The 21,660-nt window shown below is 47.0% G+C and overlaps 1 non-coding gene and 1 pseudogene across 2 annotated transcripts; one reads left to right on the top strand and one right to left on the bottom strand.

Annotated features, from left to right (window-relative positions):
• Positions 1-2,960: 2,960 nt before the first annotated feature.
• LOC146176018 (ipis-1 pseudogene) lies at positions 2,961-7,472 on the bottom strand (annotated as a pseudogene). The gene is made up of 2 exons (XR_014701487.1): positions 7,319-7,472; positions 2,961-4,162 (listed from the first exon to the last, which is right to left on the bottom strand). The product of XR_014701487.1 is annotated as an ipis-1 pseudogene (transcript).
• Positions 7,473-10,909: 3,437 nt separating this feature from the next.
• TRNAT-AGU (transfer RNA threonine (anticodon AGU)) lies at positions 10,910-10,983 on the top strand. The gene has a single exon. It is a non-coding gene; the product is annotated as a tRNA-Thr (tRNA).
• The last annotated feature ends 10,677 nt before the right edge of the window (positions 10,984-21,660 follow it).

The raw sequence follows: 21,660 nt of genomic DNA, 5'->3' as shown, positions 1-21,660 counted from the left end.
GCTGTTTTCCTTTTTTAAAAATACTTTCAATTGGAATTTTGAAAAACGGATTTTTGTGTTGGAGTGAGGACGTGTCGAGGAATGTAATTCAATTAAAAACACAAAATGATGAAAAACCACCGGAGTTGCCCTTTAAGGGCCATAGATACGACAAGTGGTGATCCACGCCTTGCACATCATTCTGAAGGAAATTTTCTTCGGAAGGCGTTAACGCAATAGCGGGGCACATATGGATGTGAAAGTAATAGAATTGTAGGCTCTAGCTGTATAGCTGTTCGACTGAGATGCGAGATGGGTAAGTGAAAAGCTTCGGATAGGCACCAACATACATACGTATCTCACAGCAGCTGGGAGCTTCTTGCATACTGTCTCCACGGAGATGCAGCATCCGGCCATGGCTGGAATTCGACCTCTGCAACGGCCTTGGGTTCATCATCTGAGCACCAGAGCTATGAGCCATCGTGGCGGGTCGGCATACTAGCGTTCCTACGATGACGATTATCTGATGAGATTTTAATTGGCAGCATTCCCTTGCTTTATCGGTGTTTCGGGAATTGCTATTTCATGCATAGCAGAGATATAGTCACGAATAAAGAAATCCGTGAAGAACTATACGCGGTCTTTCTGGTTAAAGTGATTTCTAGTTTTAATTGGGCCTTCGCGAAAATTTCTAAGTTGGTGCTTTTTGGAATGGACGGCTGGAGGTTCAGCAAGGTAGTGTGCTACAATTCCATACGTGTTAACTGCCTCCACATCTAGGAGCACCTGCTGGCACGTATAGTGAACGGTCAAACATGGCGGCAACGTTCGACCTCGTTGTTAAATGGTATGTCGCCTTCACGGCTTCGGAAAGCTTTTTAGAAGACCCCTGCACTATATGCGCCACAGAGGCTCAGTCAGCTTATTATTCACTCTTGCGCATGTCTAGAGTGCCCGTAGTACCTGGTGTGGACTAGTCTTAGTTTTTGCGCCAGCCTCCAACGCATGGGCTATCCGCTATCTGTGTGTCGCCCTCTTACACACACACACACACGCACACACACCAGGTTTTCGTGCTAAATGTAACCAAGTTTCTAAAAGCACGGTAAGCGATAGCGCAGTCAAATCAATTAAGAGCTGTTCAGTCGCCTTTGCTAATCTGAAGTATTTTTTTTCGTTCACTCAAGTTAATTAGTAAATACTAATTGGCTACCTTTTTTAATTATTGGATTGAGAGAAAAAGTGTGAATTCAGAAATTGTAGATCTCGAAAAACGTTAAGCTATGTCGTTTCCATCAAACTAGCGTTTCGTAAAGTGATTTTTTATCAGGCGAAAACGACGCCTACCGTAATAATAATAAAAAACTTCCTAGTTACTGCGCGCTTTCATGGGCAGTGCTCTCTACGATCAAGCTGGTTGTACGCACTTGCCGAATGATTTAAAATAACAGCTGGTCACGTGACAGCATTTTTTTGAAGCCCTATAAATAGGACGGCATAAGTGGTAGCGTGATGGAAACAGCGTAGCCGGCAGTTTTTCGAGATCTACAACTTTTGTATAGACTGTTTCTCTCAAGGCAATGATTACAAATAACTAATTAGCGCTAATTAACTTTGGCGAACGAAGGAATACGGTCTCTGAATACCTCTGGTTTGGATTCATTGGGCTGGGGTCCACCGCATTTTTAAAACCTTGGTTACGTTTAGCTGGGACACCCTGTATATATAGGACAGAATTAATACCTCGGCGATTTTGCAGTCTTGTATCCCTTAATTCCTAATTTTCAAGAGCGGTACATCATTTCTATGGACGCTAAAGGCTCACTCCTCGATCGGTCTGCTTGCGTGTATGGCAGCAAGAATTGCTTGGGCAACTTAAACATTGTGCTCGGTAATTTCTGTTATTCTTTGTACGGCTCATGCATCGCTATTCTTGGCTGCAAGTTTATGGCTGGCTGAGTCAGCGTGCCTGCACCGAATGCAAAAATGCACTGCCGGCTGCTGTGTCATCGATGCTACGATTAGTATAACAAGTTTGGTAGCCAAGATATGCTTTGTCTACAGCTCGATAGCTAGTCAGATGCTTCCGTGGGCGCTCCACACTGACGAAGCTACGGGCACACAAGAATCTGTGCCTATCTCGGAATAGAACTTTTTTTTTTTTTTTTCAAATTTTATTAATCACATTTTGAGCGCTTACAAACAACTCATATCAAAATATATGCGACAGCAATAACATAACGGTGAGTGCTGTATCAAAAATAGTTACCTGGCGGAGTAATCTTTGTGACCAATATAACCGTGCACTCTCCGTTGCGTCAGCGTTAAAGTCTGGAGCGATTTACCTTTATTTATTGAACTCTGTGGCCCGCAAAGTCAAAGATAGCAGCACACTTGTTCGAAGATATAAGGGACAATCGCCATACTCGCTATTCGGCTCGTTCGTATACCGCATTATAATAAGTAACGTGACCAGCTAGACTGATACAAGACAACTTAGGATACTGCATAACTCCGCCAGGTTCTTTTTTTAGTTTTTTTGGAGCTAACTTTCGCTTATGGGTGGAGACTGATAGATATATCTATTTCATTAGAACTGATCAAGCAACACAATTCTGCTGTTGAGATGTGTAGTAGCGAAGTTGTGGCAACTTGAAGCTCCGTATTTTGAACGGTGACAAGAACTCCCGCCCTCAGTCTTCTCGGATAGCCTACATCCCTGGTGTTCCGAGGGTGCGGTGCGTGTTAAACTACACAGCTCAGCGGCAGACCTCGCCACCTGGCGACTTTTGGTCAAAGGTGCATTTTTAAACAATCCACTGGCGATGCTATGGAATCTTGTTTACTCCACGGTAACGCGCCAAACTACGCGTCCAAGCCTTAGGCTATATTGTACGTCATTTATGTCACTGATCTGAGGCATGAGGCGTAACACGATGGCGATGCGTGTGTAGTACGATTAAAGAGCTGCACTTCAGACCTTAAGTGACGGGCGCCGTCTGATACCTTTATATGTCACGAACGGAACCGAGGAACAGAATAACGTCGGGATCATGGCTTCGTATCAAGAACATGAACGGATGGTCGACATTGAATTTAGGCGTAAATCTTTCGCAGCTATTGCTTGCAAGCATAGCAGTCGCTGCCGCTGCTTCGGTACCCTCTTCGTTGACCTCCACGAACGCCTTGTGGACTGCAGCGGACACTGTCAGCTCCTTCTTTTCATTTATCCCCGAAAGGTCGGCGGTCTCGGAGAACAGCTCCTTGACACCGATGACGGGCAGTGTCTCCTTCAGGTTAGTGGCCTGCTCGACCTTGAACCGGGGAAGACTAAGTATGACGGTCTTCGCAGTGCCAAGGCATTTCATGATGTTGGCCAACTTCGACGGCGTCAGCGCAGCTTCCAAATCCGCCAGCCCCTCCACTTCGTCGGGAAGGAGTATCAACATGGACGTCTTGCCGCCTTTGTAAGGGATCTCGATGGCGCTTGCCTTGAGGTCGACGTCACATTTTTCGCAAGTTCTGTACATGGCTTCTTTACGCATCATGTCCACGGTCTTGACCTTGTCCTTGGACAAGTTGAACTGCTTCTGGGACGTGCGCCTGGGATTGAAAGGTTCCTGCCACAGGCCCTTGAAGTAGACTGCGTTGACCAAGACGAGGGCGGTGTCGTAATCCACGGTGCCCAAAGGAAGCAGGTCCTTGATTTTCGACTTAGTAGCTTCCTCGACCCAGGCATTGATGGCAAGTCTAGCCTGTTCGGCCTCGGTCTTGAAGTTCACGGATGCGACGGTGCTGCCGTAGGACTTCTTCAACGCTGTGGTGTAGTCGTCGAGGATACTGAAAGTCTTCTCACAGTAGAGACGGTTGGCGACTTCAAGTGTCACGTCCGGCGCGAGTCCCGACAGCTTGGCGAGGACGTCGGAGAAGTTGCTATGGACGTCGTTCAGCTTTCCCGTGTGAAGGGCGGCGGTGATTTCATCAGCAGTGAGTCCTCGAGCTCCGGCCAGCGTCATGGACAGTGCGGTTGCGATGCTGAACGGCGAAACGACGACGTTCTGGCCGCTTCCCCTGGCACCTGTGAGCAGTTGCTTATAGAGGTCCAAGCTGAAGGCCAGCACAGCGCTCGACAGGTCTTCAGCCATTGTGGTCAGAAGTAGTAAGTGCAGATACCTTGCTTGACCTGAAACGTGACACGAAGGGTGAAAGTCTACGTGAAAAACCACACCACTCGTGCTCCCTTCTAGGCGGTTTTGAGACGCTTCTCCGTGAGAATTTCATTCAGCTCATCGATTAAGAGAGTAATTGCGGCTACAAAGGAAAACTGCACATATGTCTCAGAGACTTCTCAGTTGAGAGCAATTGCGGCTACAAAGGAAAACTGCACATGTCTCAGAGACTTCTCAGTTGAATAAAAAATTAATTTTAGCTACGGGCTCAAACAGCGGACCGTTGCGAGCGTAGCCAGTCGCTTTACCACTGACGGCTGCCTGAACGACATTAGTTAGTTTGGGCTATGTAAAATAAATTGCCCTGCCTGCACCTGAATGACAGCGAGATACGAACCTATAGTGTATTTGGAGGAATTTTTCCATGTGGAGTAAATTTCAAATAAGGACAACCAGGCAAACGCAGCCTTCCTAGAATTGCACCTTAATAAAATTGCCTCCACGCTGAAGAATTAAACTGATAGACAAAAATGCCCGTGCACTGCTATCAAACCGGCCAAGAAGAATGATAAATTTTATTCGCGCGTATTGCTGAAGTACGTGTGCACGTAGTTTAACCGATACGCCGTCAGGTGCCCCCATTCAGCAGTCCTGAGCTTTTCTGAGAGGTGATTGAGGTGGCTGCATGCGAACGGTAAAGCTTAGATAAAGCTTTAGCAAGAAGCGCATCCCGAGAGCTCGCAACTTCCGCACGGCAATCACTTATGAACAAAAGCGAATGCGGAAAAATAGAAGAACACGAACTTCAGCTAACACTGGCCCCAGTTTATTTAGGATGTTAAAGTTCAGTTGCTTTAACTGCCACGGGTCAAAAGAGAAGAATTTATTCCAACAAAGCATGAGATGAAAAGAACCAGCTGGGACATCTCGCACGCGTTCTCGGGCTGTGAAAGGCATAGGGTTTATAAGTACTAACATACGATGAAAATCCATTAACCGATGATCCTCAAAAGGGAAGTGTCGCAGTTTTATAACCTGCCAGTATCCATCTAGTTCAGTATTAAATCTTTATCGGCTACAAAAAAAAAAAAATATGAAATGAATCCCCCCCCCCCCCCCCCCCCCCACACACACACCGAAGAAAAACAACAAACGCAGCGCGTAAAGGAAAGAAAACAAAAAGCGAGGTTAACGTTAAGGAGAAGAACAACAGCGATGACTATAGATAAGTGATTGATTGATGAACTTTATCGGGGAAAATTGGGGTTAGGGGTAGCGGGTTAGGAAACAGCAGTAGTCGGCAGTCCTCTGTCCAGGAGTCCGTTGGCCTCAGCAGCGGTCTGGCCCGCTGCACCAGCATGAGCTGGTGCAGTGCGATGAAGTCGGCTAGAAGGTCCTCCCACTGCTCAGGACTAGGGCTAACTATTTTAGACATTATGGGGCTTGCCCTACATCCTCATGTCCTGTGGTATATATAGTGTAGCAGTGTCTCCGCACCAGACAGGTTCGCTTTTGTATTGTGTTGGCCATATCTTGCAAGGGCTCTGTTTAGATATGTGTTTGTTAGTAGGCGCCTAAATGTAGTGGCTTGTTCTCGGCTTAGTGTGCCCTGTGAAAGTGCGTACTTTCTACGCCTCCCAGATCAGAACACTATAGATAAGAAACTCGAGTTTTGTGACTTATAGCACAACGGATTTCAGTGGAGCATGCAATGACGAAAAAACTGATAACCATTGGTTGCCGATTACAGATGCAGTAGAGGTTCAAAGGGAAGGAAACGTGGCTGTTTACGGTAGAGAATCATGTGGTCAGATAAGATTAAGAAACTTGCTTGCAATTGCTACAGTGTGGCCACAGCTTGCACAATGCCGGGTACATAATGGGAGATCTATGGCAGATGCCTTCGGTTGTTGTATAGAATCACTGATGCAATGATGATAATAAAATTAGGTGCTGAAAACTTAAAAAGAAGAAAAAAACAGTTCACAGTGGTCCCTTTTCAGTTCTTTTTGGATGCAGCTGATCGCGATGCACTTGAGTTGAGATTGTACATAGCTTGCTGGTGGAAACAACTATGCGATTATTATGCCAGAAATTAGTCCATCGCGGATACTGAAAAGGTATGTAACCTGTCACATTGAACAATTGTACACTACAAGCTTTGGGTGTTATGAGGCAAAAACAGAACGAAAAAGACGAGACGCCTCGGAACTTCGTCGCAATCAACTAAACCAGCTTTACTTGATTTGTGCTTGCTGTTGTTTAAAAAAAATGAACACAGTTGCTAACAAAACACATTGATCATTGCCTTCGAGGACGCTGCGAAACGCGATTCTGCCCTTCAGTCGCGGCTTCGGATGTGCTTTTTTCGTCAGAGGCAAGGGAATTGCTTGGCGAGGCAGAACCACGGAGATAGAAGGCTGCTCCGTGGGCAGAACTCACGCCCTCTGTTTTCTGCGACGTAACGCCCCCACAAGCGCACCAGTGTCAGAAATTTATTATATTCGCTCTTCGTATCGGAAAATTGATGCTGTTCGAAATATTGAGTCGACATTACGTGTTTCCGTTGGAGTGAAATAGTTTCTAGTAGCTGGAGGCAAACATATATACTGAACATACCTCGTATTGCTTTTAACTATACATTTGGACCCTTACCTGCGATCCCTATGACGCTCGGAGTAGGATTCAAAACATTACACACAAACAAGCCCCGAACGACGTACTATATATGGTCGTCATGTCCCGGACATCAAAAACGGTATCGCCAAACCTGGTGTTTGTAATTCCCGGGTCTTCTTTCTTTCTGGGTGTTAACTGAGAGGAGCCTTGATTATCGATCATGTGTCAAAAGCAAACCCTAGTTTTTAAACAAGCTCGCATCAACTTATTTCATCACACGTCAACTTCTACAGTACACTCTTGTGATTTCGTCTGGTTTGCTACTTCCACGCGCAAGTCTTCGCAAGATAAGAAGCTTATTTGTGTGCTACGTTCAACCTTGGGTCATAGACGATGCGAGTTCAGTGGCACGCAAAACACAAGTCCGCGCGCCGGGCAGCACGGAAGTTGCCGGCTATGAGCAGGAGCAGCCGGTTAATACACGAAAACACTCGCAGTTCTATGTCTCTGTTGAAACTGCTAGTGGGCCGATATTGTACGCTTTGACTCACCTGGCTGCAGATTCCCACTGTGTATGCGTGAAGAGTGCCGGCGTGACGAACTGAGGGGCGGTTACGATCTTGGTTACGATACACAAGGCACGAGCTATCAGCCAAAGAGGCAGACCGTCAAGCTAGGGAACTAGGGAAATTGTGTGTGACTGATGGAGCGATGTGATGGGACGTGCCCACGTGCCTACGGGGCGCCGTCTTGCTAAGGAGGTAAGCGCGTGTTTCAAAAGTTGTCGACACCAGTAAAGTTCGCTCTGTGTTAGAAAAATCCCGCTGAGGTCAAGGTTGTCGTACGTTTAGCTCTAAGAAACCGGAGAAGCATTCGAGTATAAAACGACCAAGCGGCTACGCGATGCCTGATTGTCTAGTTTTGAAGTTTGCTGCTGAATGGCGTCCCAGATTGCGAACCTGCAACACGAATTTAGATCATCTCTAGCTGCAGTGCAAGGATCTTCAAGAAATTAACAGTTTTGATATATGTTATGCGCTGTAATGTTACGGACGGGCAAGCCTGAACGTCCGATTGTGCATTTTAAGGATATGATTGAGTTATGTTTCTTAGCAGAGTCCTCCAAGTCGTCCTAGTCTTCATTCCGGTAAAGGGTTGTGAGAAACAGTGGCCGAAACAATTTTAAACTAAGATCAAATGGGAAGCCGCAATTGGACTAAGCGGCCAAAAATGGCGTTTCACATGATGCAGCAGTAAACGTCTCTAATTTACTGGTTAAGCTTTCGGGGTCGCATTGTTATGCGAGCATTATTAGTGTATGGCTTAGAAATGTGTGATGATACAAACGGATATTTTCTCGCATATGTTAAGGAAAATATGCTCTGACTCTAATGAGGTCACAAAAGTTATAAGCTTTAAAAAATATTCTGAAACTGAACACTCTAGAGATCTTTCAGTAAATGTTCCGTTAAAATATAAGCATTCCACGTGTTTCGGGTGTAGACATTTTTCCTCTCATTCTGTCCACTTTCACTCCCACCTTCCTCCCTACTCTTACGGCGCGGTTGAAGCGTCCACAGAAAACAAGTGAGACAGTTACCGCGCCTTTGCCTTCTTATAAATCAATCACTCAGTTCAAGACGGGTGCGTACGCTGAATGGCTGTGGTAACATAACCACCCTCTCTAAAAGTGCAGTAGTGCAGTGGTAAGTTTCCACTTTCACTCCCATCTTCCTCCCTTCCCTTACGGCGCGGTTGCGGTGTCCACAGAAATCAAGTGAGACAGTTGCTCACAGAAATCCCACAGAAATCAAGTGAGACAGAAGCGGCTTTCCCTTCCTATAAATAAATCAGTTTCTTAAGATGCCCGACTACTGCGCCGGAGCACTCGGGTTCGAACCCGACCGCGGCGGCTGCGTTTCGATGGAGGCGAAACGAAGAGGCGTCCGTGTGCTGTGCGATGCCAGCGCACGTTAAAGATCCCCAGGTGGTCGAAATTACTCCGTAGCCCTTCACTACGGTTCCTCTTTCCACTTTCACTCCCACCGTCCTCTCTTTCCTTACGGCGCGGTTGAGATGGCGTCCGTATTCTGTGCGATGTCAGCGCACGTTAAAGATCCCCAGGTGGTCGAAATTACTCCGTAGCCCTCCACTACGGCTCCTTTTTTTTTATCTCTTTCCACTTTCACTCCCATCTTCCTCCCTTCCCTTACGGCGTGGTTGCGGTATCCACAGAATACAAGTGAGACAGTTACCGCGCCTTTCCCTTCCTATAAATCAATCAATCAATCTTGCTTATAATTGCCAATGGAAAACCGCTGAAAGCCTGCGGCTAATCTGAAGCAAATGATGAACAGATGCAACTGATCGCCTTTGCGTCTACACTGTTATGACACGCAAAACAACTGCCACATCTTCGGTTTTGTCAGCACATCTCTTAAAAGCATAAAAAAAGTATGATTTTTTTTTCAGGTTAAAAAATCATGCACTGAAACTGTGCTGGCCTTTCACAACCCGCCCACCCATACACACAGTGTGGTTCAGGCGCTCACACAGAGCAAGAGCTTTTTCGCTGCTGCTATCCTCAGTAAAAAGACACGTGTTCCCGCTGTGGATGATTAATTAGCAAAGGCGTCGGAGGCGACATCACCTATTTTTTTCACACAATTCTGTACACAATTTTGCTTTTCCTTTCTTCATACTTTTCGCTTCCCTTATGTCACGCGCCCGGTACCACGGGACATAAGTTCGTTTTAAGAGCCGTTCTGCGTGTTCGCCTCACGTGTTCATGGACTCCTAAGATTAGTTGTTTAATTGATTGCAACCACGTTAATTTGACTTCGTTGAGGGGATATGCCCCGTCGTGGTGGTGTAGTGTTTAAGATTTCCGATTACTGTGCTGGAGTTTCCGGTTTCGATCCCGACCGCCGGCGGCTGCGTTTCGATGGAGACGAAGCGTCCGTGTGCTGTGCGATGTAAGTGCACGTTAATAATAATAATAATTAATAATTGGTTCAGAGGAAGGGAAATGCGCTGTATCTGTCACACTTGTTGCTGTGGACACCTGAACCTCGCCGTAAGGGAAGGGAGGAAGGTGGGAATGAAAGTGGATAGAGAGAAAGAGGAGCCGTAGTGGAGGGCCACGGAGTAATTTCGACCACCTGGGGATCTTTAACGTGCGCTGACATCGCACAGCACACGGACGCCTCTCCGTTTCGCCTCCATAGAAACGCAGCCGCGAGGTCGGGATCGAACCCGGGTACTCCGGCACAGCAGTCGGGCGTCTTATCACTGCACCACCCCGGCGGGGCTCAGTGCACATTAAAACTGATTTTTTTAAAACTGATTTATTTATAGGAAGGGAAAGGCGCTGTAACTGTCTCACTTGTTTTCTGTGGACACCGCAACCGCGCCGTAAGGGAAGGGAGGAAGGTGGGAGTGAAAGTGGAAAGAGAGAAAGAGGAGCCGTAGTGGAGGGCTACGGAGTAATTTCGACCACCTGGGGATCTTTAACGTGCGCTGACATCGCACAGCACACGGACGACAACATCCACAGGTGGTCGAGAGAGAGAGAGAGAGAGAGAGAGAGAGGAAACTTTGCTGTCGGGAGTGGCCTTACTGGGTCTTAGTGGAAGAGCCAAGTGGCTGTTAGCCGTTAGCCGTTAGCTGGTGGCTTATGGCGACTTCTTCAGCGCGGTAAGGAGAGACCGGCGACCCAGGGTGGTCGAAATGGCTCCGTAGCCCTCCACTTCGGCACCTCTTTCTCTCTCTCCGCCTTCACTCCCACCTTCCTCCCTTCCCCTTCGGTACCCCGTAGCCCTCCACTACGGCTCCTCTTTCTCTTTCCACCTTCGCTCCCACTTTCCTGCCTTCCCTTACGGCGCGGTTGAGGTGTCCACAGAACAAGTACGACTTATACTGTGGCTTTCCTTTCCTGTGAATCAATTATTATTATTATTATTATTATTATTATTATTATTATTATTATTATTATTGTCATTATTATTATTATTAGCGAGCGAGAGCGCAGCGTCCTTGACGACGCGGTCCGGTGGCAGCGTGTGGTGATTTACAGTCAAGCCGGAAAGTCTTAGTATGTGACTGATGCTTGACAACATGGCAGGTTTGCGCCCTGCCGTCGCGGCGCCGTGGCTTAGTTGGTTAAAGCGCCTGTCTAGTAAACAGGAGATCGTGAGTTCGAATCTCACCGGTGCCTCGACGTTTTTTTTATCGTTGACATTGCATAAATGACTGCAATAACAATCACAATGAAAGTGGTACAAAATAATTTTATCTTCATTTTTGGAGAGGTAAAGAAAAAACAATAAGAAAAAACAATGATTTAAGATTACAATCTATATAAGCTGGAAGGTCGGAGCCCGTAGTCCAGGGCTCCGCTGGCGGCATCCGACTTGCAGGCTAGTTGGATAATTTAGGTTATCGCTGGTCACAGCCGCCTTCCACTGCTCGCGTGTGGGTCATGTGTCGTACTATAAACTTTGTCTGCTTTTTCCTCGAATTCTCAAGAGGTACCGTTCAGCGTGGGGCTCGCTCCTCACCAAGGACAATAACTTTGGTATTTTGCGGTACTAGTTTTGCTTAAAATGTGAAGATTAGGAGTCTATAGCGTCTGAGGATGAGAATTGTCTGTATAGTGGTGAGAAACGCCTTCTTTTATCCTGTCACCAACTTACAAACAACTTACGATCAAATCTTGGAGACAAGTGCCTGGGCTCTTAATTCATTTTTTACAACATTGTTCGCAAGGTTCGGTTTCAAGTTGTTCGCCAGACCTGAAATATTTTTTTCTTCTGGTGGACAAAGGACGTCTGACGGGCCGCAGTCGTAGCCATGCGCAGACGATACTTTGTGTATTCTAAACATATGTAACGCGCCACTTACTAACGCTTATGAAGCGGTTGATGCATACGCATTTCGCTGTTAGCCTAACCCTACCACGCTATTGAATCTCTACGTGTGCCCGAAGAAACGCGAAACTTTACATTCTTTCCTAACACTGAATTAGCAGTTTTTGATTTCGGCTTCATACACAGCTAGTCATACGAGCCGCTTTCTTTGCACAATTGCAGACAAAAACAAAACAAAACAAAAAACTTCGAACGCTTTTTTTTGGATAAATAACCTGCTTTACCCGAGTTCGCCAAACGAGCGAACACGAAAATCAGCCTTTCGTCGGGGTTTTGCACCCGCCGCGGTAGCTCGGATGCTCGACTCTTGATCCGAAATGCCCGGGTTCGAGCCAGACTGTGGTGGCCGTGTTTCGACGGAGGCGAAACGCAAATGCATCCTGCGATGTCGGTATAGACCAACACCGTGTTTACAAAGGGGGCGCTCGCGGCGTCGCAGCCGGCTGGGGGTGAAAAATAGGGTTAGCGCCCATAGGAATACATGGAACCGAAATATTTCTAAGCAGTTCTCTCATTTCACAGGGTACCTGTGATGTCGTTATTCAGTACAAAGCAACTATGAACATCCTAGAACAGATGACGAAAGTATGAAATCTCATTAACGAGACGAAGTATTTTTAAAATACCGCGAAACGTATGGTGGTGCAAGTTGGGAGGGCGACCCGTAGAAACACATGTAAACACAACTTACCGGAACATTTTTCTCATTTCACAGAGCATCAGAAGTGGTGGCCGGTCTTTTGTTAAACGTTGACCAGCGCTTTGAAGAAGTGTGTGATAAAGTATGGTTGTTGTTGTTGTTGTTGTTGTGGCTGTAGGAAGAACGAAAAGAAAATGCACGGGCCTGCTACTGGCTCTGTAGCTGAGCCACCTCCGCTGCCTCGTGCAGACAGAAGAGAAAATAGAAAAAGAAAGAAAAGGAAGAGGGAAAGAAGACGCGCGCCGCAACAACGGCCGTCGTCCACCACCGAAACGGTGGCGGGTGCAATGATGGCCTGCAACAGATAAAAATTCGGTGGCAGGCTAGCCCCCGCCGCAAGCGGCGGTGACCTACCTGCCCCAGCCCCATCGATAAAGTATGATGCGTTATTACGGACGCAGACTACTTTTAAAACCTGCGTTACCAATCCAGACACCGCTAAAAAAGTATAAAGTATGGTGCGTCATTACGGAGGCAGTCTACTTTGAAAACTCCCCGAATGACCTGCGTTATGAATCCAGACACCGCTAAAAAGCCAAGCTGTATGCAGTGAATCGCGCAGTTTTGCTTAGTCTGATATGCTGCCGCATAGAGTAAATAAGCTTGTTAATACTGTTGCTCCAGTGATACGTGCTAGACAGAATTACATTTAAAAAGTAGTTGTCAAACGCCATACGACAATATGAACCGAACGAGATTCGCGCATTGCAGCAGACGATAGCGTAGCTGGCGATACCCAACGCTGCCGCCTCCAGCTCCGGAGCGTCTGCTAGCGACAGCGCCGGTGGCGCATTGCCGTCTGCAACTGTGCGCGGTCAGTTTATCGTGCTGTGAACTGTCCCGCAAGTCGTCAGACTTGCAGTAATTGCAAGGGAATGTAGTGTGCCATGCAACATGATGTCAGGGCGTGATACAAGACGTTCACCAAAAAATGAGAAGGGTTCAACGCTGCTGAACCGAGTAAATTGTTGCGGTAAGTTGTGTTTGCATGTGTTTCTATGGGTCGCCCTCCCAACTCGCACCCGCATACGTTTCGCGGTGTTTTAAAAATACTTCGCCTCGTTAATGAGATTTCATACTTTCGTAATCTGTTCTAGGATGTTCATGGTTGCTCTGTACCGAATAACGACATCACAGATGACCCGTGAAGTTAGAAAACTGCTTTGGAATATTTCGCTTCCATGTATTCCTATGGGCGCTAAGCCTATTTTTCACCCCCAGTCAGACCACGCTGGCGATAGAAGCGCCACCGCATCGTGCTTACGTCACAGATCGGTGTTGATCTATACGTTAAAGATTCCAGGTTCCAGGTGGTCGAAATTATTTCAGAGCCCGCACCGCTTTTTCTCTGCCTTGTTCCTCTTTCAACACTACCTTCTTCCCTTCAATTACAGCGCGGAGGTGGTGAAGGGTGGCAGTTCCTGGCCCTATGGGGCTGGGACGGTAGGTTAACGCCGCTTGTGGCGGGGGCTAGCCAGCCACCGAATTTTATCTGTTGTAGGCCGTCATTGCACCCGCCACCGTTTCGGTGGTGGATGACGGCTAGCTGTTGTTGCGGCGCGCGTCTTTCTCTCCCTCTTCTTTTTCCTTTCTTCTTTATTTTCTCTTCTGTCCGCACGAGGCAGCGGAGGGCCCCGCCGGGGTGGTGCAGTGGTAAGACGCCCGACTACTGTGCCGGAGTACCCGGGTTCGAACCCGACCTCGGCGTCTGCGTTTCAATGGAGGCGAAACGAAGAGGCGGCCGTGTGCTGTGCGATGTCAGCGCACGTCAAAGATGCCCAGGTGGTCGAAATTACTCCGTAGCCCTCCACTACGGCTCCTCTTTCTCTCTTTCCCCTTTCACTCCCATCTTCCTTCCTTCCCTTACGGCACGGTTGCGGTGTCCACAGAAAACAAGTGAGACAGTTACCGCGCCTTTCCCTTCCTATAAATAAATCAATCAGGCAGCGGAGGCTGCGTTTCGATGGAGGTGAAACGAAGAGGCGTCCGTGTGCTGTGCGATGTCAGTGCACGTTAAAGATCCCCAGGTGGTCGAAATTTCTCCGTAGCCCTCCACTACGGCTCCTCTCTCTTCACCTTCACTCCCACCCTCTTCCCTTCCCTTACGGCGCGGTTGCGGTGTCCACAGAAAACAAGTGAGACAGTTACCGCGCCTTTCCCTTCTTATAAATAAATCAGTCTAAAAATCCAGGCAGCGGAGGGGCCCCGCCGGGGTGGTGCAGTGGTAAGACGCCCGACTACTGTGCCGGAGTACCCGGGTTCGAACCCGACCTCGGCGGCTGCGTTTTGATGGAGGTGAAACGAAGAGGCGCCGCGTGCTGTGCGATGTCAGCGCAAGTTAAAGATCCCCAGGTGGTCATTACTCCGTAGCCCTCCACTACGGCTCCCCTTTCTCTCTTTCTACTTTCACTCCCACCTTCAGCCCTTCCCTTACGGCGCGGTTGATGTGTCCACACAAAATAAGTGAGACAGTTACCGCGCCTTTTCTTTCCTGTAAATCAGTGTTTTCTTCTGTCCGCACGAGGCAGCGGGGGTGGCTCAGCTACAGAGCCAGTAGCAGGCCCGTGCATTTTCTTTTCCTTCTTCCTTCAGCCACAACAACAGCGCGGTTTTGGTGTCCATGGAAAGGTGCGACATGTACTGAGCCCTTCCTTTTCTATATATACATCAATGTACAATTTATTTTTTAGCAGTTTTGCACCTCGTGTGTGATCCTGGCTGCGGCGGCCGCGTTTCGGCAGAGACGAAAAGCAAAGCGCCCGTGTGCTATACGATGACAGTGCTTATGTTAATTAGGGATCCCTCCGCAATGGCTCCCCTCATTATATTATAGTAGCTTTTGGACGTTAAACTCCACATACATGAACAAAACCATCTTTTCTTAAAACTCCTAATGAATATAGGTCAGTTCAGTTCAGTTCAGTCGTTCAGTCGTGTCCGACTCTTCGTGACCCTATGGACCATGTCACGCCACGCTTTCCGGTCTCTCACTATCTTCCTAACATCACATAACTTCATCTGCAGTGCCTCGAGGATGCCATCTAACCATCGCGTTCGCTGCCTACCCCTTCTCCGGCGACCCTCAACCTGTCCCAACATCAAATCTTTCTCCAGCGACTCCTCTCTTCTCATCAGATGACCAAAGTAGCTGAGCTTTAACTTTAGAATTTGACCCTCCAATGAGCAGTCAGGGTTTATGGTCGACAATATCGACTGATTTGATCTTCTGGCAGTCCAAGGAACTCTCAAGAGTCTTCGCCAGCACCACAATTCAAAGGCGTCAATTCTTCGGCGGTCAGCCTTTTTCACAGTCCAACTCTCGCATCCATGCATCACAACTGGAAAGACCATAGCACGAGTTTACAATATTAAACGGGACCAGAAACAACACGACACACGCTGTTAATGCGACCTTTTTAACGTTCACTGTCACAGAACAGTACACGGGCGCCTTGCGTTTCGCTATCGTTGAGAGGCGGCTAGGTCGGCAGGGGTAGATCCTCCATACATATTATCGACAATCGAGAGCCCGACAGCAGTCAATACTCAATACTCAGTATCAGCAGTCGAGAGCTAGCCCCTCGTTGTCAGCGGAGTACAAATTTCAGATCTAAAATTTGTCCCACGCGTCGGAGGCTTATAGACCATTCTCATCAACATGTGCACAACAGTATCTTGCAATACACCACAGTCGCCTCAAAACAGATGTTCCCGAATGCCGGCTTGGAAATTATCTACGTTTCATAAGTACAGTGACATCTGGTAACGCGCCAGACAAATCGTTCCTTCAGGAGCCAACACAAAGTGCCCGAAATGCTCTGTTCAGTTTAAAAATTCATCGTGAATATTCGCCTCCTAGACAGTAACATGTTGAGAGCACGAAACAAAGATGTGCGCAAAATAATGAACGTTTTCACGATATTTGAGCTGCAAGGTAAGAAATATGAAATAATTCGAGAAGACAAGGTATCTATAAAGAAAATGGCACTGTTTCCAAAAAGAAACTCCAAGAAAGGCCAGGAAAGTCGTTGCCAAGTGCGACTGTACGCGGTTGACAACCGTCTTGAAAAAAACGCGAAGATGCAATCGTCCGACAGCTGTGTGTCATACCATATCGAGAAAGACCGGACCTGCTCGAGTGAGTTGGGCTTAACCGACACTGCATAGGAGCGAAATACCCTTTTGAAGTTGCAGCACATCTCCGTGTGTTCCAACCTGTGGGGTCCTTCCCGCTGAAAAGATCCTGCAAAAAATGCCATCAACCAACAAACGCACTTTGATGTTCTCCCAAGAAATATAATTTAAAGCAGTCACATGTTTTTCACTGATATTACATGCCACTTGCAATCTGCATGCAGCGGACACTTCAGAAAGGGCCGCATAACGTAGTAAACCTGCAGCACGCATTGACGGGCATTTACGTAATTGTATTCGGTCCAAGTGGCGAACCAGAGAACATTACTACAGTCTCTCCGGGGAACTAGAATGCCATTCAAAAGACGGCCATTCCGAACGCAAATGACGGAAAGACCGACGTGCTGAAAATGAAGCGCAATTCGCTTCTGAACGCATAACTCCGCAATCCTAAAGTAGTTACAGCTGGAGGATGAAATACCACAAAAACACTTAAGCAAAGCAAAACACATCACATTGCAAGGCGAAAATATGTGCAGAATACACCTGAGGCTCTTAAAGGTCCATGCTCGACAGACATAGTATGCATTGAAAGTGTCATATTCAAATATTAAGTCGGCGTTAAAATGAAGCCATGCTTCTGTAGGGCATCTTGACTTGTTGCAAGAACAATATAGCTGCAGAAAGCGCAGATAAATGGAGGCTTATTTTTAAGAGAATCCCCTGGAGAATCGACGCATCGAGAAGAGGTCGCAAAGCTGATCATTGCGTATAGATCCTACTGGAAGAATGTGCATTTTTTCTTAAGGTTCATTTGGGAGGACCAGTCGCAATTAAATGCCTCAGCAAAAGGCTGGAAGGCCATTACGGCCTTGTTACAGGTAGGTCCCTGCTGATGTCGGCACATCCCGAGACACATGGTAATAAAGAATATCTGCTTCTCAGACACCCGCTCGAATATTTTTGGTCCTTCCTTCTCCATAGACGCAATATATGCCTTATACGCCAGCTCCAGCGCAGGCACATCTGGGAATATGTCGTTGTCCACCGCACCGAGGCACGCTACGCGCTTCTGATACTCGGCCGCAGATTGTCCAGATATCCAAGGATGCACTATGTTTCCATACGCGTCGACGCCAACCCCTGTACTGTCAAGCGCCCGCACTATTTCTCTCGCGTACTGGAAACCGAGACCTCCATAGTTCACGGCCTGTGTTCCGGCTAAGTAGAACAGGGGTTTTGATAAGGCTGCCATAGAGATGAACACAACGTTTAAGGCATGTATGTAGGTAATTACTGGCACGCCGTAGCTACCTGGAGCACCGAGGAGCTCAGCTTTGGTTATTGGATTCTCTGTGGCGTAATTTCTGATGGCTTTTCGCGTCTTGATCCAGTATTCCATGAAGGAGGAAGCATTCTCAGGGAAGGTGTGATAAATATTTGACAAATCGTCTTCAGTGAAAAACTCATCCGGAGGAAAAAGCGAGGTGTCGAGGTTTTCAAGCTTTGCGATAGCCAGGCTCTTGCTGCGCCACTCAAGCCAATCTGAATCTCTAATTAATTGCACCGCGTTTTGATAAATTCCTCTTATCAACTCGCCGATGGACAAGCGTTGAAGGGGCGTCAACTGCGTGTAAACAAAGAGAGTAGTCAGCAGCAGGTGGTAGCTGGCTTCCACCTGAGACGAGCAGTAACGAAGGCGTGTCTTGTTGACGTCCGGGCCATGTCCCTGGGACAGCAGCAAAGATGGTTCTGATATTGGGCCGTACACATCCATGAAGAGCCACAGGACGTGTTGCATCAACTCTTCTTTCTGGAATCTGGCAAAAGCCGCGTTGATGACATCGTGCAAATGCGCTTCTTCAAAGATCATCAAATCTTCCTTAGAAAGATTCCTGTCGGGTCTAAGGTGCTCATTAAGCACTTGCACCATGTCACTAGCGAAGTTGACGTAGCTGGATGCGTTACTGAGAGAAAAAGCTCGCAGCGTGTCCCTCGCTGATGCCCTCTTGCTTAAAAACATGCGGAAGATGGCCCTCCTGGTTTCGTAGATTCGGGAAATGGCGCTTTGGTGCGTACGCAAGCCTTCTCTTTGACTCCAACGCTTGCGATACTCGTCAGTGCCATTCAGTTCATCCAGTTCTGCCAGCCACTGCGCCATCTGCGGGTTACGAGTGATGAGTACTCTGCGAAATGGATGGTAAGCATCCCGGGGTAAGATGGTAACCCGGAACCACAGAGGCGCCTGCCAGTTGTAGGCGACGTTCATGAGAACACCGAACACATTGGCCACTGGCTCTAGCTGGTCGGCAGATGGAAGTTTAAGCATATCCATGAACTGCTTTAAGGCGTTTTCCGTCGATGGCTCGTCAGTCAGGCAGCTGTCGTACATAGCAGCCGCCTTGTTAACGACATCTAGGTACTCTTTCCCATCCTCAAATAAGTCCCCAAAGCTATCGAGCCATCGCTGCCGCATGGATGCATGAACGGGAATCGAGATATCCATGCCGTATGCGTCAGCAGGAGGTGCCCAGTGACGAGGGCAGACAAATGCTTCGAAGTCGTGGCACGGGTCTACGCTCTCGTTGAGGACGGCGTCGAGGAGGTTCCTGTGTACAGTACAGTCCAGCGTCATGCACAGCCAGCCACCCTGACTGATGTTGTATCCGGTATATGCCATCATGGTTGCCAGTATCGCTGCAGCGATCACAACGATGCAGGCTAATGCTGCAGCTGTCTTCGTGTCCAGCCAAGGGAAGTATTTGGCGAGACCCCGAGGAGGTGATGCTTGTCCCTGCGAATGAACGAAAGACAACGCCCATAATCACTCAAAAATAGTATGCGGGTACTCTAGTGACATCCACCAGCTGATAGCAGAAACGAATCCTTTATTTCCACGTGCTGCTATTGCCAAGAACTATGTAGAATCCTTTATTTCCACGTGCTGCTATTGCCAAGAACTATGTATACTCTTATACACGAGTGAGTAGTTGAGAGAAAGGCACACTGCTAATTACGCAACTAAAGCGCTTCACGTATCCAGATAAGTACTCCGACATTGTTATTAAGTCGTCGATTTCTTCGAGTTTTCAATTCTTTATATCCTGTAGTACTCTTCCTACTCTTTCCTTTTTGTAGTGCTCCTTACTTTGTAGTACTCCTTCCGTTTCTAGTACTCCTTTCCTAATGAAGCGATTCATACCGTTAGGAAAGCAGTGAACCCTAGTTTCGTCTGAACTAGAAGCCCTTCACTACCATGGCACTTCGCTCATTCCTCGTTTCAACTCTTATGCCGAGGGATACCGGTTCTTATTGTAAAATATAAATTGTTGTTCTTAACACCTATAAGCGACGTGTGAGCTGTGAAGGAGTTAACAGCTAAGAGCTGCGGATTATTTAGGCCACCTGGACTTCTTTAGAATACGCTGACATATAGCACAGAAGACAATCATTTTAATTCTCTGCACTGGGCCCATTGTCCACGAGTCACAGGTGACCCATAGATATTGCGCATGATTTCAATGCTTCCAATTAACTTTCCGACTTGTTAAGCTGTCATCTTTGTAGTCAGAGAGGTTGACTTGGTTTCGAAGTCAATACACACCTGTGCTACGAAGCTTCCTATCTCTTAATGGTAACTTACACTTACCATTTTCGTCAATGTAATTAGTTGAACTCTTTCCGTTACCCTCCACGCTTCTGCGGCATAGGTGAGTACCAGTACAGTTGCAGTCGTTACCTGCTTCTGCCGGCTACCACTGTATTCATTTCTTGTCTACGTATGACGTAACAGGAATGTTCGAGTACCATGGCCTCTATTGGCCATCTTTCTACATTGTGACCAAGAATTGGGGCCACCATTTGTACCGCGTAGCGCGCGACACACGCAGGAGCTTTTTATATATTATCGCAACACCGCCGCCACCTGCATTTCTGTTTTTGTCGATTAAAAAAAATAACTGAGAAGAAAGAAGCGCTGATATTCATATATCATATCGGCAACCATTGTCTAGTATCAGTGTATATACTATAAGTATCTAGAGGTCATATCACGCCGACCACAGCCGGAAAAATAAAGCAATGCGAATGCTTGCGGGTATCTCAGAAGAACTGTGGGAAATCCCCGCCCGCAGTATAAACGTTAGCTTACGAAACATGCATTAGATGAGCATTAGAATACGCCGCCATTGTATGCGACCCTTTACATTAACAAACATAGCGCAAGTGGAAAGCGTCCACCAGTGCATATCCGCGAGATTCATTTATAACTGTTATATCCGGTGTATATCCCCATCTGTGCAGTCTGCTAGCTTGAAAAAAAAAAAAAGAAAACTGGAAACGTGTGGGTACCGTGAGAGAATGAATTTGTTAATAACAGTATCATGACAATATTGTAAAGGTAGCCGAACACCTATACATTCTGCCTACAAATCTGCACGTGACCCGTTCATTCCATTATAAAAATTCTAAACATTTCAAGTGGAAAATGTGTTCAAGAACTTTTTTTTTTCTCTCCAGAGGACACGTTCCTGGAACGCATTGGATGCGCATACTGTCGAATATTCTCGTCCCTCACCGCATTCATCCACTAATGGTTTGTAGTCAAACATGTGCTTGCTTTTGTGCACTAAAATTTTCTTTTTTAGAACTCTTTTTTTTTTTTTTGTTCGGCGTTTAGAACAGGCTTGTGTAATGAAGCGTTGATATTGTTCTAGGCGGATTCATTTCTTTTTTCTTCTTGCGATTGTCTTTAGACACCTCTTGCTGTCCAATGAACTTCCACTACAAATTTCGTTTCTATCAAATCTCTGCTTGATTCTGTATTTTGCGTGCTTTTTCTTAGTTTGCGCGAGAGTATTTTTTTCTAATCCGAATAGTTATTGTGCGGGGTGTTTACTCCAAATACTTTTTATTGCGTTTTGTGTTATTTGTACATCCACTCCTGTAGAAGGTCTTCAATAAGGTTGGCAGTACTTGTGCAATAAATGAAATGAAATAATTAGGAACAGCCGTTCCTCCCGGAAAAATAACACATTCCCTACCCACAATCATATTCCCCTCTCCCTTCCTCAGGGCGTTGTATGATGCAATGGGAGCCATTTGGTAAAGAAGATACGAAATGTAACTATGG

The sequence above is a fragment of the Amblyomma maculatum genome, chromosome 10, assembly GCF_055883805.1.
Source record: "Amblyomma maculatum isolate TAMU_Amacu chromosome 10, ASM5588380v1, whole genome shotgun sequence".
In the NCBI taxonomy this organism is placed as follows: domain Eukaryota; kingdom Metazoa; phylum Arthropoda; class Arachnida; order Ixodida; family Ixodidae; genus Amblyomma; species Amblyomma maculatum.
This window is presented reverse-complemented; position numbering and strand designations above follow the sequence as displayed.